Here is a 13695-nt window from a genome sequence, read left to right on the forward strand (position 1 = left end):
TAAGATAATCTAATGCAACTATTTAAACTATTTTGAGGTTGAATAATAGAGCTATATACTTTTTGAGCTAGAAAGAAAGCATGATATTGTTGTAAAGCACAATAAAGCATCATGTGATTTTGTAAATGATTGTTTCATTCATTCATTCATTCATTCATTCACTTCCTCCTTTATACTTACATATACTATAAACACTTATTGTGTATTTTGTGCCAAAGTGCCAGGTTTTGTGACCTCAGCAACTACTCCTGCTCACGGACTATGCAATGTCCATGCATCACCCACCGACTCTGGAGACAAGCTTGGAAAACATATATTCCAAAAGTTCCCCGAGAAATTTAATAACCATTAATTGGCCTCTGCATAATTCTGGCAATTTGTGGACTAGAAATTTGGGTTGGTGGGGAGGAAGAGGGGACCCTCTACTATAAAACACCAATGATCCCGATAAAATACAAGAAGATTTCCTTAAATACACAGACCTTGCAGACCTTGAGGAAAATACACAGGATCTAAAAACAAAATCAAGGTAGAAATCCAGACTATTAAACCAAAGAGTTAAGCCTGACACAGCAGCTGACCTTGGGGACACTGGGAGCCTTAGCCTTGGGTTCCATCACCCAAATCAATGGCAGGAGAGAAGGACTTGCAGCTACACCTGGTGGATATTTGTTCATAAGACCCCATTCCAATTCTTAGCTTGTAAAATGAAAACTCTAAATGGAGCGTGACCTCCTTCACTCAAGACAGTCCTGGTTCATGCCTGTTGTGTCTGCAGTATTACTAATGGCATCTGCTTCCCTCTCAGAAATACGAAGACTTGGACAATGAATTACATTGTCTCTCTACACAAGGGCTATGTAGTGAGAGGATGGACAAAGAAAAAGAAAAAGCACATAACAAAGAGAAGCAAACAGTAACATGTTCATCTTGGCCTTGGCTATGGGTAAAAGAGATTAAACTAACTAATAACTAATAACTAGCGCTGTGTCCTTACTCGGAATTGGAGTCAAAAAGTTGTATATATGCATTATATTTGAAAATCACTCATAATTTCTTTAACCAAATAAAAACAGTGTTAATACTGTCTTTTTATCCCCTCTCTTCAGTCTTAACATTATTTTTTCTTTGGTTTTATATTGGATCATATTTTACAAAATAATTTTGTGTACCAAATTTTCACTAAACATAGTGAAGAATTTTATTTCCATGTTGCAAACAATATTTAGAATGGCTTTTATTCTTTTTTATTTTTTTCTTTTATTCTATTTATTGGCTGTGATTTAAATGAAACCCTATGTTGGGTATTTCAGTTGTTACCAATGTTTGCTATTAGTGCAAATATCATGATGGACATCGTTGAGCATGAATCTTTCTTGACATTTAGGATAGATTCTCTAAAGTGAAATTACTAGGTCACATCCATATGCTGTCTGCAAGAGACTCATTTTAGACAGAAAGACACCCCCAGATTGAAAATGAGGGGGTGGAAAACCATTTACCATGCTAATGGACACCAAAAGAAAGCTGGGGTGGCAGTCCTTATATCAGACAAATTAGATTTTAAACCAAAGACTATAATAAGAGATGAGGAAGGACACTATATCCTACTTAAAGTGTCTATCCAACAAGAAGATCTAACAATTGTAAATATCTATGCCCCTAACATGGGAGCAGCCAATTATATAAGCCAATTAATAACAAAAGCAAAGAAACATATCGAAACAATACAATAATAGTGGGGGACAATAACACCCCCCTCACTGAAATGGACAGATCATCTAAGCACAAGATCAACAAGGAAATAAAGACTTTAAATGACACACTGGACCAAATGGACTTCACAGATATATTCAGAACATTCCATCCCAAAGCCACAGAATACACATTCTTCTCTAGTGCCCATGGAACGTTCTCCAGAATAGATCACATCCTAGGTCACAAATCAGGTCTCAACCAGTACCAAAAGATTGGGATCATTCCCTGCATATTTTCAGACCACAATGCTTTGAAACTAGAAGTCAATCACAAGAGGAAAGACAGAAAGAACTCAAATACATGGAGGCTAAAGACCATCCTACTGAATAATGAATGGGTCAGCCAGGAAATTAAAGAAGAATTTTAAAAATTCATGGAAATAAATGAAAATGAAAACACAACTATTCAAAATCTTTGGGATGCAGCAAAGGCGGTCGTAGGGGAAAATGTATAGCAATACAAGCCTTTCTCAAGAAAGGTCTCAAATACACAGCCTAACCCTACACTTAAAGGAACTGGAGAAAGAAGAGCAAATATAGCCTAAACCCAGCAGCAGAAGAGAAATAATAAAGATCAGAGCAGAAATCAATAAATAGAAACCAAAAGAGCAGAACAGATCAATGAAACTAGGAGCTGGTTCTTTGAAAGAATTAATAAGATTAATAAACCCCTGGCCAGACCTATCAAAAGGAAAAGAGAAATGACCCAAATAAATAAAATCATGAATGAAAGAGGAGAGATCACAACCAACGCTAAAGAAATACAAATAATTCTAAGAACATATTATGAGCAACTCTATGCCAGCAAATTAGGTAACCTGGAAGAAATGAGTGCATTCCTAGAGATGTATCCACTACCAATACTGAACCAGGAAGAAATAGAAAACCTGAACAGACCTATAACCAATAAGGAAATTGAAGCAGTCATCAAAAATCTCCCAACAAACAAAAGCCCAGGGCCAGATGGCTTCCCAGGGGAATTCTATCACACATTTAAAGAAGAATTAATACCTATTCTTCTAAAACTATTCCAAAAAACTAGAAATGGAAGGAAAACTTCCAAACTCAGTTTATGAGGCCACCATTACCTTGATCCCCAAACCAAAGACCCCATCAAAAAAGAGAATTACAGACCAATATCCTTGGTGAACATGGATGCAAAAATTCTTACCAAAATACTAGCCAATAGGATCCAACAGTACATTAAAAGGATTATTCACCATGACCAAGTGGGATTTATCCCTGGGCTGTAAGGTTTCTTCAACATCTGCAAATCAATCAATGTGATACAATACATTAATATAAGAAAGAACAAGAACCATATGATCCTCTCAATAGATTCAGAAAAAGCATTTAACAAAGTACAGCATCCTTTCTTGATCAAAACTCTTCAGAGTATAGGGATAGAGGGTACATACCTCAATATCATATCATAAAAACCATCTATAAAAAACCCACAGTGAATATCATTCTCAATGGGGAAAAACTGAGAGCTTTTCCCCTAAGGTCAGGAAAATGACAGGGATGTCCACTATCACCACTGCTATTCAACATGGTATTAGAAGTCCTAGCCACAGCAATCAGAGAACAAAAAGAAATAAAAAGCATCTGAATCGGCAAAGAAGAAGTCAAACTCTCACTCTTTGCAGATGATATGATACTTTATGTGGAAAACCCAAAAGACCCCACCCCAAAACTGCTAGAACTCATACAGGAATTCAGTAAAGTAGCAGGATATAAAATCAATGCACAGAAATCAGTGGCATTCCTATACACTAACAACAAGACAGAAGAAAGAGAAATTAAGGAGTCAATCCCATTTACAATTGCACCCAAAACCATAAGATACCTAGGAATAAGTCTAACCAAAGAGGCAAAAAATCTGTACTCAGAAAACTATAAAATACTCATGAAAGAAATTGAGGAAGACACAAAGAAATGGAAAAACGTTCCATGCTCATGGATTGGAAGAACAAACATTGTGAAGATGTCAATGCTATCTAGAGCAATCTACACATTTAAAGCAGTCCTATAAAATACTGTCAACTTTTTTCAAAGAAATGGAACAAATAATCCTAAAATTTGTATGAAACCAGAAAAGACCCCGAATAGCCAGAGGAATGTTGAAAAAGCAAAGCAAAGCAAAGCAAACCTGGCGGCATCACAATTCCGGACTTCCAGCTCTATTACAAAGCTGTCATCATCAAGACAGTATGGTACTAGCACAAAAACAGACACAACGATCAATGGAACAGAATCGAGAGCCCATAAATGGACCCTCAACTCTATGGTCAGCTAATCTTTGACAAAGCAGGAAAGAATGTCCAATGGAACAAAGACAGTCTCTTCCACAAATGGTGTTGGGAAAATTGGAAAGCCACCTGCAGAAGAATGAAACTGGACCATTTCCTTACACCACACACAAAAATAGACTAAAAATGGTTGAAAGACCTAAATGTGAGACAGGGGTCCATCAAAATCCTAAAAGAGAACACAGGCAGCAACCTCTTCAACCTCAGCCACAGCAACTTCTTCCTAGAAACATCACCAAAGGCAAGGGAAGCAAGGGCAAAAATGAACTACTGGGACTTCATCAAGATAAAAAGCTTTTGCACAGCAAAAGAAACAGTCCACAAAACCAAAAGACAGCTGACAGAATGGGAGAAGATATTTGCAAATGACATATCAGATAAAGGGTTAGTATCCAAAATCTATAAAGAACTTCTTAAACTCAACACCCAAAGAACAAATGATCCAATCAAGAAATGGGCAGAAGACATGAACAGACATTTTTCCAAAGAAGACATCCAAATGGCCAACAGACACATGAAAAAGTGCTCAACATCACTGGGCATCAGGGAAATCCAAATCAAAACCTCAATGAGATACCACCTCATACCAGTCAGAATGGCTAAAATTAACAAGTCAGGAAATGACAGATGTTGGCAGGGATGTGGAAAAAGGGGAACCCTCCTATGCTGTTGGTGGGAATGCAAGCTGGTACAGCCACTCTGGAAAACAGTATGGAGATTCTTCAAAAAGTTGAAAATAGAGCTACCATATGACCCAGCAATTGCACTACTGGGTATTTACCCTAAAGATACAAATGTAAGGATCCGAAGGGGTACATGCACCCCAATGTTTATAGCAGCAATGTCCACAATAGCCAAACTGTGGAAAGAGCCAAGATGTCCATCAACAGATAAATGGATAAAGAAGATGTGGTATATATACACAATGGAATGTTATGCAGCCATCAAAAGGAATGAGATCTTGCCATTTGCAATGATGTGGATGGAACTGGAGGGTATTATGCTGAGTGAAATAAGTCAATCAGAGAAAGACATGTATCATATGACCTCACTGATATGAGGAATTCTTCATCTCAGGAAACAAACTGAGTGTTGCTGGAGTGGTAGGGGGTGGGAGGGATGGGGTGGCTGGGTGATAGACATCAGGGAGGGTATATGCTATGGTGAGCGCTGTGAATTGTGTAAGACTGTTGAATGACATACCTGTACCTCTGATACAAATAATACATTACATGTTAAAAAAAAGAAGATAGGAGGGTAAAATGAATTGTGGGAAATGGGAGGGCAAGAGGAACCATGAGAGACTATGGACTCTGAGAAACAAACAGAGAGTTCTAGAGGGGAGGGGCGTGGGGGGATGGGTTAGCCTGGTGATGGGTATTACAGAGGGCACTTACTGGATGGAGCACAGGGTGTTATACACAAACAATGAATCATGGAACACTACATCAAAAACTAATGACGTATGGTGATTAACATAACAATAAAATAAAATAAAATAAAGAAATTACTGGGCCAAAGAATAAGATTGTTGTTAAATTTCTTGACACATGTTATTGCCAATTGGTTTCCAAAAGGGTGTATCAATTTTCATTCAGTTTCTCTTTGACAGGATTGGGCATTTAGTAAAACATCTTCTTGCACAGGTTATGAATATCCAAAGCACTCTGAATCAAGCACTCCTCCTTTAGCACTGAGGGCCATGCCCAGGAATTATCCATAAATAACTGGTGAGTTCAGGGCCATGAATCTGAGATGGTGAAAGGAGGAGGGAAAGAAACCAAAATGAGCCACAGCCTGTTAGTGTGAATCTTGGCAATAGGAATCCTCTAACTCAGACAGTCAAGATATAAAATAAATATTAAAGCTGTAAATAATTTCCAATTAGCACTATTTCAATGTCCTGGGCAGCTGAGCTCTAGCTTTCTGTTGGTAACAGGAGGATGGGGATGATCCTTCACCATGCTGAAGAAAAGCCCTCAGGCCCTATCTGGAAAAAGAGAGAGGACACCCACAGCCCAGCCCAGGGGTAATCTGTGGATTTTAAAGAGCATAGACTCTGTTCAATGAAAAAAGCACCCACTTTATTTGGGAGAATCCTAGGGCTTACAGATAATTTTGAAGATGGATTTTCCATTATAGAAATGGAAAGAGCATTGGAGATAAGGGTCATATATTGGGGTTTCAGTTTTGTTTTTTCCAAAAGTAACCATGTGACATTGGATGAAGGAGACGAGGATCATAATGATGATAAAGATTTATTCAGTACATATTTATTCTGTGCCTACAATGCATGAAGCATTGGTCCTGACTCTGGGGATACATTAATGAACAATACAGGCAGGCACTGCCCCAGAGGAGCTCGCTTCCTTTCCATCTATGTGAGGCAGATGAGAAACATGTTGAAGAGACGTAATATATAGTAGGTTAGAGGGTGAAATGATGGTTAATTTTGTGTGTCAACTTGGTTAGGCCCCGGTGCCAATACATTAGCTCAAATATTATTCTGGATGTTTCTGTGAGGGTGTTTTTTAGATGAAATTAACATTGAAAAGGGTGAGCTCTGAGTGAAGCAGATTGCCCTTCATAATGTGAGCTGTCTACGTCCAATTAGTTGAAGGCCTTAACAGAACCAAGACTGACCTCCCCTGAATAAGAAGGGATTCTGCCAGAAGATGACCTTTAGACTTGAACTGTAGCGTCTGTTCTTCCCTGGGACTCCTGCCTGCTGCCTGCAGATTTTGGTCTTGTCAGCCTCCATAATTGTGTGAGCCAATCCCTTAACCTTCTCTGTACACACACACACACACACACACACACACACACACTGACACACTGGCTGGTTCTTTCTCTGGAGACCTCTGACTAATACAGTTGATAAGAATTTTGAGAAATAATAAGAAAATGGGAAAGAGTGAGAGTCTGTTGCTTTTCCCCTCGAATCTTCTCACCTATTTCCCCTCTCCTCTGGTTCCAAAACTGTGGGTTTGAACTAGAATTTGTGCATGTGTTTTGTTTTATAAGCAATACAGGTAAATTTAATATACAGCCAGGATTTGGTTTATTCTTTTAAAATAATCTGTCTGGATTTTAAGCCCCAAGTTTTATTTACACATGGAGGTGATGATTATTGTCTCCTCAGGAGCAGAAAATGAATTTTTTTCTTTATTATCAGAGTTTATGGCATTTCTGAGCTACTAGGAGCACTAGAAGTTATATAGATTAGCATTGCTCAAACTTTAATGAGGATAAGAATCGGCTGGGATGATGGTTAAGCTGCAGATGCTTAGGCACCAGCCCCAGGACTCTGATAGCTGAGCTGGGGCCCATGAATGTGCATTTCACTGGCATCCTGGTGATTGAGTTGCAAATGGAAAGAAATGCACCTTGAAAAGCATGTCTCAGCTGAGGCCCAGAGAGGGGACGTGTAGTGCTGAAGCTTACCAAGGGTAGCAGTGGTCTCTGTCCAGTCCTGCTCTCTCCTTGTGAGGTCCGGCCCCTCACCCTCCACCTGTGTCTCCCCGAGACCAGTAGTGCGAGCATCCTGTGCCATCTTATAAGAAAAACAACTTCTTGGACCCAGTCCTTACTTACTGCATCAGTAATGCTAGACCCAGAAATCTGTATTGTACAACTCCTCCAGGTGATCCTAATGCTTACTAATTCAAGAACCATCAGTCTCCCCCAGGCTTCCTTGAGAGTTGCTGGATCAGCAAGTGGCAGTCAGAATGTAACATGTGCCCTTATTACAGGTGTTCAGACTTTCCTTTATTACATGGCGTGACCTACTGCATGTTAGCTAGGTGTTGCCTATCAGTAGTTCTGAGGTTCTCTTTGAAGCCAAATGATGAGTCCTGTTGCTGTTCTTGCCTGCTTTCTTCCAGCCAGTCTTCTCGGTGGACCCTAATGCCTGCTCGTCCATCTTCTCCTTTGGTGTCCACAATGTGCATCTACCCGCAGGGCCAACAACCGGGTGAGTAACTTCTGGCTGTTAGATGTGAAGTGTGTCTCATTTGTGAAGAGAAACAAGGACTTGAATCAGAACATGGCCTAAGAATTTCAAAGCAGTTGTAGTGGAGAGTAAGGTACTTTGCCTATTAATGACGCTAGATTTGAAAAATCAAGTGTCAAAATTTCCCCCTAAAGGAAAGCTGTGTTTTCTTTCTTTCCTTTCTTCTTCTTTTTTTTTTTTGCTATCGACAGACAGGGACCAATTCAGACATTTTTTTTACTATGGGAAGGAGAGGGTGCAGAGACAGAACTTTGCTAATTCTGGACAGTTGCTTAATGCTAATGATAACGAGCTGCATTTATATGGTACCTTTCATCCAAATAACTCTACAGGCTGAATTTATGCTCACCATTGCTTAAAACATACTTCATAGAGTCCCAAGGGTATATCTTTCAGAGCCCCATAACCCCTGCATTTGTTAAGTGTTCTGCGGTCTCTCTGCTTATACAGCCTGCAAAGAAAGATAGATAATGAGCAACGGTGGTGCTGTAATTAAGGCTATAGACTGACAGGAGATTTGATCTATTCTGACTTTCTGGGGTGTCACTGGTCCAATTCATTGATGTGTTTTTCTGATTTTACATCTTTGTCAGGGGTTCTCTGGGGAGGAATTGCGTTAGAGTGTGGGAGATGTGCGGTTGAACTTCTAAAAAGCAAATCTGAATGTTTCAGACCTTTGTAGGAAAGTTGTGCTCTGTGGACTCGCTCCTCTCTGATGAGTCCCATTGCTAGGAATCTGCTTCCCAGCAGGCAAGGAGTTGAAACGTATGGAGTCTCATGGTGAATTAGCAAGTAGGGAAAGTCTGTGACTGCTAACTATGTTGCTTTTTCCAAGTTTCTGATAACTGAAGGTAGAGTGCTAGTTTTGACTGTGGTGTGGCATGGCTTTGTGTTGGGGCATGGGGGACTGTAACTGGGAAAGCCAGTGTGACTGGGAAGATGACCTACCTTCAACAGGGGGTTCCACTTTCGGTGCTCATTAGAATGGCCTGTTGAGGGGCACATGGGTGGCTCAGTGGGTTAAGCGTCTGACTTTTGGTTTCTGCTCAGGTCATAAACACAAGATAGTGGAATTGAGTCCTGCATGGGGGCTCTGCACTCAGCAGGGAGTGTACTGGAAATTCTTTCTCTTCCTGTGCTCCCACCCTCCTCTCATACTCTTTCTCTTTCTCTCTCAAATAAATAAATGTTAAAAAAAATAAATAAAGAATGACCTGTTGAGCAAATGGGAGGGCAAGGGGGACTTTATCTATGAGGTTGTAATTCTTTTCAAAAAAATGCAAATCCTGGAAAAATGAAAATTGTTTCAACTCTAGGTGGTAGGTACAGAAGTATTTTTGTAATAGTTTTTGTGCTTATCCCTAACTCCTTAAGAGCTCAAAAATAAAAGTGGTCTCAGTGACTGCATTTAGAACTACTGTACAAGATCGCCCATCTCCTATGGTATGGCCCAGTGGCTCATATTATTGAAAGCTCCTCTGGTGCACCTGGGTAAGTTTGGCACTCAATCTCCAGAAAATGTGTTTTCTGAGTCTGCTTCTATTTACAAATCTAAGTCAGTTTTTGTCTAGCAAGTACCTACTCTAGATCTACTTCTTACTGTTCCAGGTCACTCATGGCTCTGTTATTCAGGTTTGGTTCCTGCCTTGGGCTGATTAATAGAGTAGCTATGATCTTGGCTACATTTCCTGAGCACTTTTTGCATAGCAGATCTGGGCCATGGGTTCATGAATTGTTTTCTTTAATTCTCTCAAAAATACATTTTGTATCTGAGGAAACTAAATGGAAAATTATTCATTCCAGACCATATAGTTAGAAAGTGATGAAGTCAACATTTGAACCAAGTGTATTTGACCCTAGAGCCTACACTCCTGATAACCATGACATACCAAGGCTCATTTATTTGAGATTTCTCAATTATATAAAGAAATGAGTCCATAAGAGAAAGGTCCAAGGACAGTAATTTTATAGCCAGTTATGGAACAACCATGTGACTCCTCAGCTGGCTCTGGACTTTATTTTCTAGATGTTTGATCTGTACATTGTAGGCCATTGATGGCTTGCAATTGTCTCCACTATCTCCCATCTTGTCTTCTGTAAGAACCCAAGGGCTTCTCATCCACATGGTCTCTTGCTCAAATTCTCCATTCCAGCATGCAGAGATACTCTCCATTTTTCACCTCTTCCTTCAATAAAACATGTGTTCCCCATGTCCTGGCACAACCTTTCCCTTGGCAAGTATGTGATCAGGCTAGGGATTTATGCTTTCTGAGGCTGCCCAGTTCACAGTAGAGTCTGACTGAGTTATAAAACTGATTGCTAGGTAGGGCATCCTTAAATGGGGTGAAAGCTGACAAACTGACAAGCAGTTCATGAGTCATTGCTCGCTGGTTTCCTGGAATCTTTTTTCTATAACCATTTTCCCAAGAGTGGAGATATGTGCATACCTGTGTAATTGTGAATGCGCTTCAAGTGACCCTTACATGCTACTCTCCTATTTTGCTTGATTGGCGGATGCCCTCTAAATCAGAGTCAAACCTTTTTATCCCTTAGCAATATTCAAAAAGCCATATCCTTTAGATATGCAACCCTTGGGTTATGGCACATAGCAGGCACATGTCTAATAAATGAATTAATGAAGTCAGTGTTTCCTAAAGGTGAAATGAATACCACAGGTCTGCAAGGAAGTTTGGTGGTTCATGGGCATTTTCTGAACTTTAGTAGTTATATTTAAGTGGTGTTAGAATGAAAGAAATGAGCACATGAAACTGTACACTAGAGTAAACACATAAAAGTTTGCAGAAAATAATAGAGTTGAACAAATATGGCATATATGCATACTTTACAGATGAAACTATATCTTCAGAAATAGGTGAATTTGTAAGAAGATGGGATTTTGAATGATTCAAGTAGAAATAGAATGTGAATGTAGAGGTGGGGGCCACTGAAATGAAGAGGGTTACGTTGACAGGAGAAAAAGATGCATGCCTGATGCTATGAATTTAAAGAACACTCACCATTCCATGTTTTGTCTATAGGTTTATCCTCTCTATTTATTCATCTCCTCTAGGAAGCCCCCTTACCAGAGGTTAGAAGAGATTTGCAGCTGCTATTTGTTGAGATAAATCCCATTCTCCTTTCTTAGGACCAAAAAAAAGTATATATTTTTTCCTTTTGGTAGGAACTGGATGGGGAGGGAGGGATTCCAGGAAACCTGAAGGCATGACATTTTATCCAGTAAAAGTCATGAAGCAGTCATGGTGGGCTGAGGGGCTGGCACCATTCTGTAATGACCTCCTATTCTTGGAAGAAAACCAGAAAGACCTTAGAAAATCATTTCGTTTGGGACTGTTTAACTTCTTTGAAGATGAGAATATCTGAGCCCCAGAGATAAGCAGTGACTTGAGGGAAGCCACACAGTGACAGGCAAATTCCCCTTTTCATCAGTTTGGGAGCTGATGATGTACGCATACAAGATGCCTCAGTAGCCCATGAGGGAACAGAGAAAGAAGTTGGGGAGAGGAATAAGGAAGTGTTTCAATAAATATTTTGGCAATTGAAGAAGTAGGACTATATATTCTCCAGGTATTGTCCAACTTCCTCCTTTACTAAAGCAATATTTATTTTTTTGAATCAACATTTTGGGAGTCTAATTGAAACCATGAATCCTCTCCCCAGAAAAACACATAGAGCTAATTTTGTTTTGGATGGGATATAGCCTCCCCCTAATTCTAATGTTAAGACCCCTGTAGTGGGCTAAATGGTAGCCTCCAAAATGATATGTCCATATCCTAATCTCCGAAATCTATGAATATTACTTTATGTGATAACCGTGAATATTAACCTTATATGCCAAAAGATGCGATTAAACTAAGGCTTTTGAAAGGAGGATTTTATCCTAGATTATCCAGGTCCTAAATCCAATGACAAGTTTTCATAAAAGAGTGAAGCAGAAGGATATTTGTCAATCAAAAGTGGAGGAGGCGAGGTGACCAGGGTGGCAGGAACTGGCATGATGCGGCCACCAGTCAAGAATGCCAACAGCTACCAGAGGCAGGAAGTCAAAAAGAATGGATGGCCACACCAGCAGCTTCATTTTGGACTTCTGCCTCCAAGACTGTGAAATAATAAATTTCTGCTTAAAGTCATCCATTTGTGGTAAGTTGTTACAGCATCCAAAGGAAACAAATAGAACCTCTACTCGAGAAAGTAAACATGAGGCTCTTGAGAGTGCATGCTACTGTGATTAAGAAACATGTGCAAAAAGGGGTGAGCATAATTTACACTGGTTACATAGACATGATCTTCAGCTTAAATTTTCCAGTTTAAATTTTTCCTATATCTTTGATCCATGTGAATGGGAAACTTTTTAAAGATTACGTCCTCCCCTCATTTGGAAAGGATAATCATTAAGAGTCCTGATGAATGCCTTCTGGTATAAACTGGCTGCTTTGATAGTTGCTAGAAATATTTTATAATGGTCCACATGGCTTTGCCAAGAGATAATGTGTTCCAATATTAACATAAATTTTGGCATATAGTTAAAATGAAGAGGGTAAAGCAATAGATACTGTTTCTAGGGGGAGATTATAAGAATAAAGGAAGCCCAATTTGGATTGAGTGATCAACAGACAAACCAGAGAGAAGCAGAACCTATTTTTGTTAGATAGAATTTGAAGAAAAACTCTGTATAAGACCAAGCCCCTGTCAGGAGATGAAATACTACCTTTGGATGATGTGCTGAAACTCAGCCTGAGACCTTGGGTCTCTGTTTCCCTAACTTTCATGTGTTCAAGACTAGCCCAGGAAGCTTATTAAGATGTAGATCCCAGGGCCTTCCACAGCCATCTATTGAATCCACCTTGGGGAGAATGGCCAGAGCACTGATATTTTAAAACAAGCTTCCCAGTGGTTATTTTTCAGTGGTCCATGTGGAATATTTTCAGACTTAACACCACAGAGTCTCCAGAGAGTTGTCTTGATGGGACCCAAAGAAGGAATATTAAGATCCAAATGGAGGAAGTCATTGATAGTACATCCTTTGTTACCCAGTCCAACTAGAAAGAATCATTCTATCACAAAACTATGATGTATCAGGATCAGCTTGGGAGAAGAGGAACAATAGGTGATTCATTTAACTTTCTTTTTTGTCTCAAATGGCCTCCAGTCTTTTTTTTTTATTTTAATTTTTGTTATTGTTATGTTAATCACCATATATTACATCATTAGTTTTTGGTGCAGTGTTCCATGATTCATTGTTTGTTCGAGCCTCCAGTCTTTTAAGTGTCTGGTGTTTAGTGGTTAATTTGATCAGCCCACATGGACATATCTGGTAGGTCTGAGAAAAGATGATTGTCCCTTTTCCAACCTGCCTAAAACCAGGCGATTGCCTCCTGAAACTCTTACGATGTGCCAAATTTCCTCTCTGGTCTTATCTCTAGTACCTCTATCGGTGCAATATTCCTACTTGACTCAGGATTGTTAGTGGATTGTTAGCCAATCAATCCTACTTCACTCAGGATTGATAGGCCGCATCATGCCACCATAACTACCTTCAGTTAGTTTAAATAGAAAATTAAATTTATTGAAAGAATATATGATAGTTAACAAGAAG

This window comes from Eumetopias jubatus, unplaced genomic scaffold, assembly GCF_037043125.1.
Source record: "Eumetopias jubatus isolate StellerSeaLion01/CBP00866 unplaced genomic scaffold, mEumJub1_p1.0 scaffold_5, whole genome shotgun sequence".
Lineage (NCBI taxonomy): Eukaryota > Metazoa > Chordata > Mammalia > Carnivora > Otariidae > Eumetopias > Eumetopias jubatus.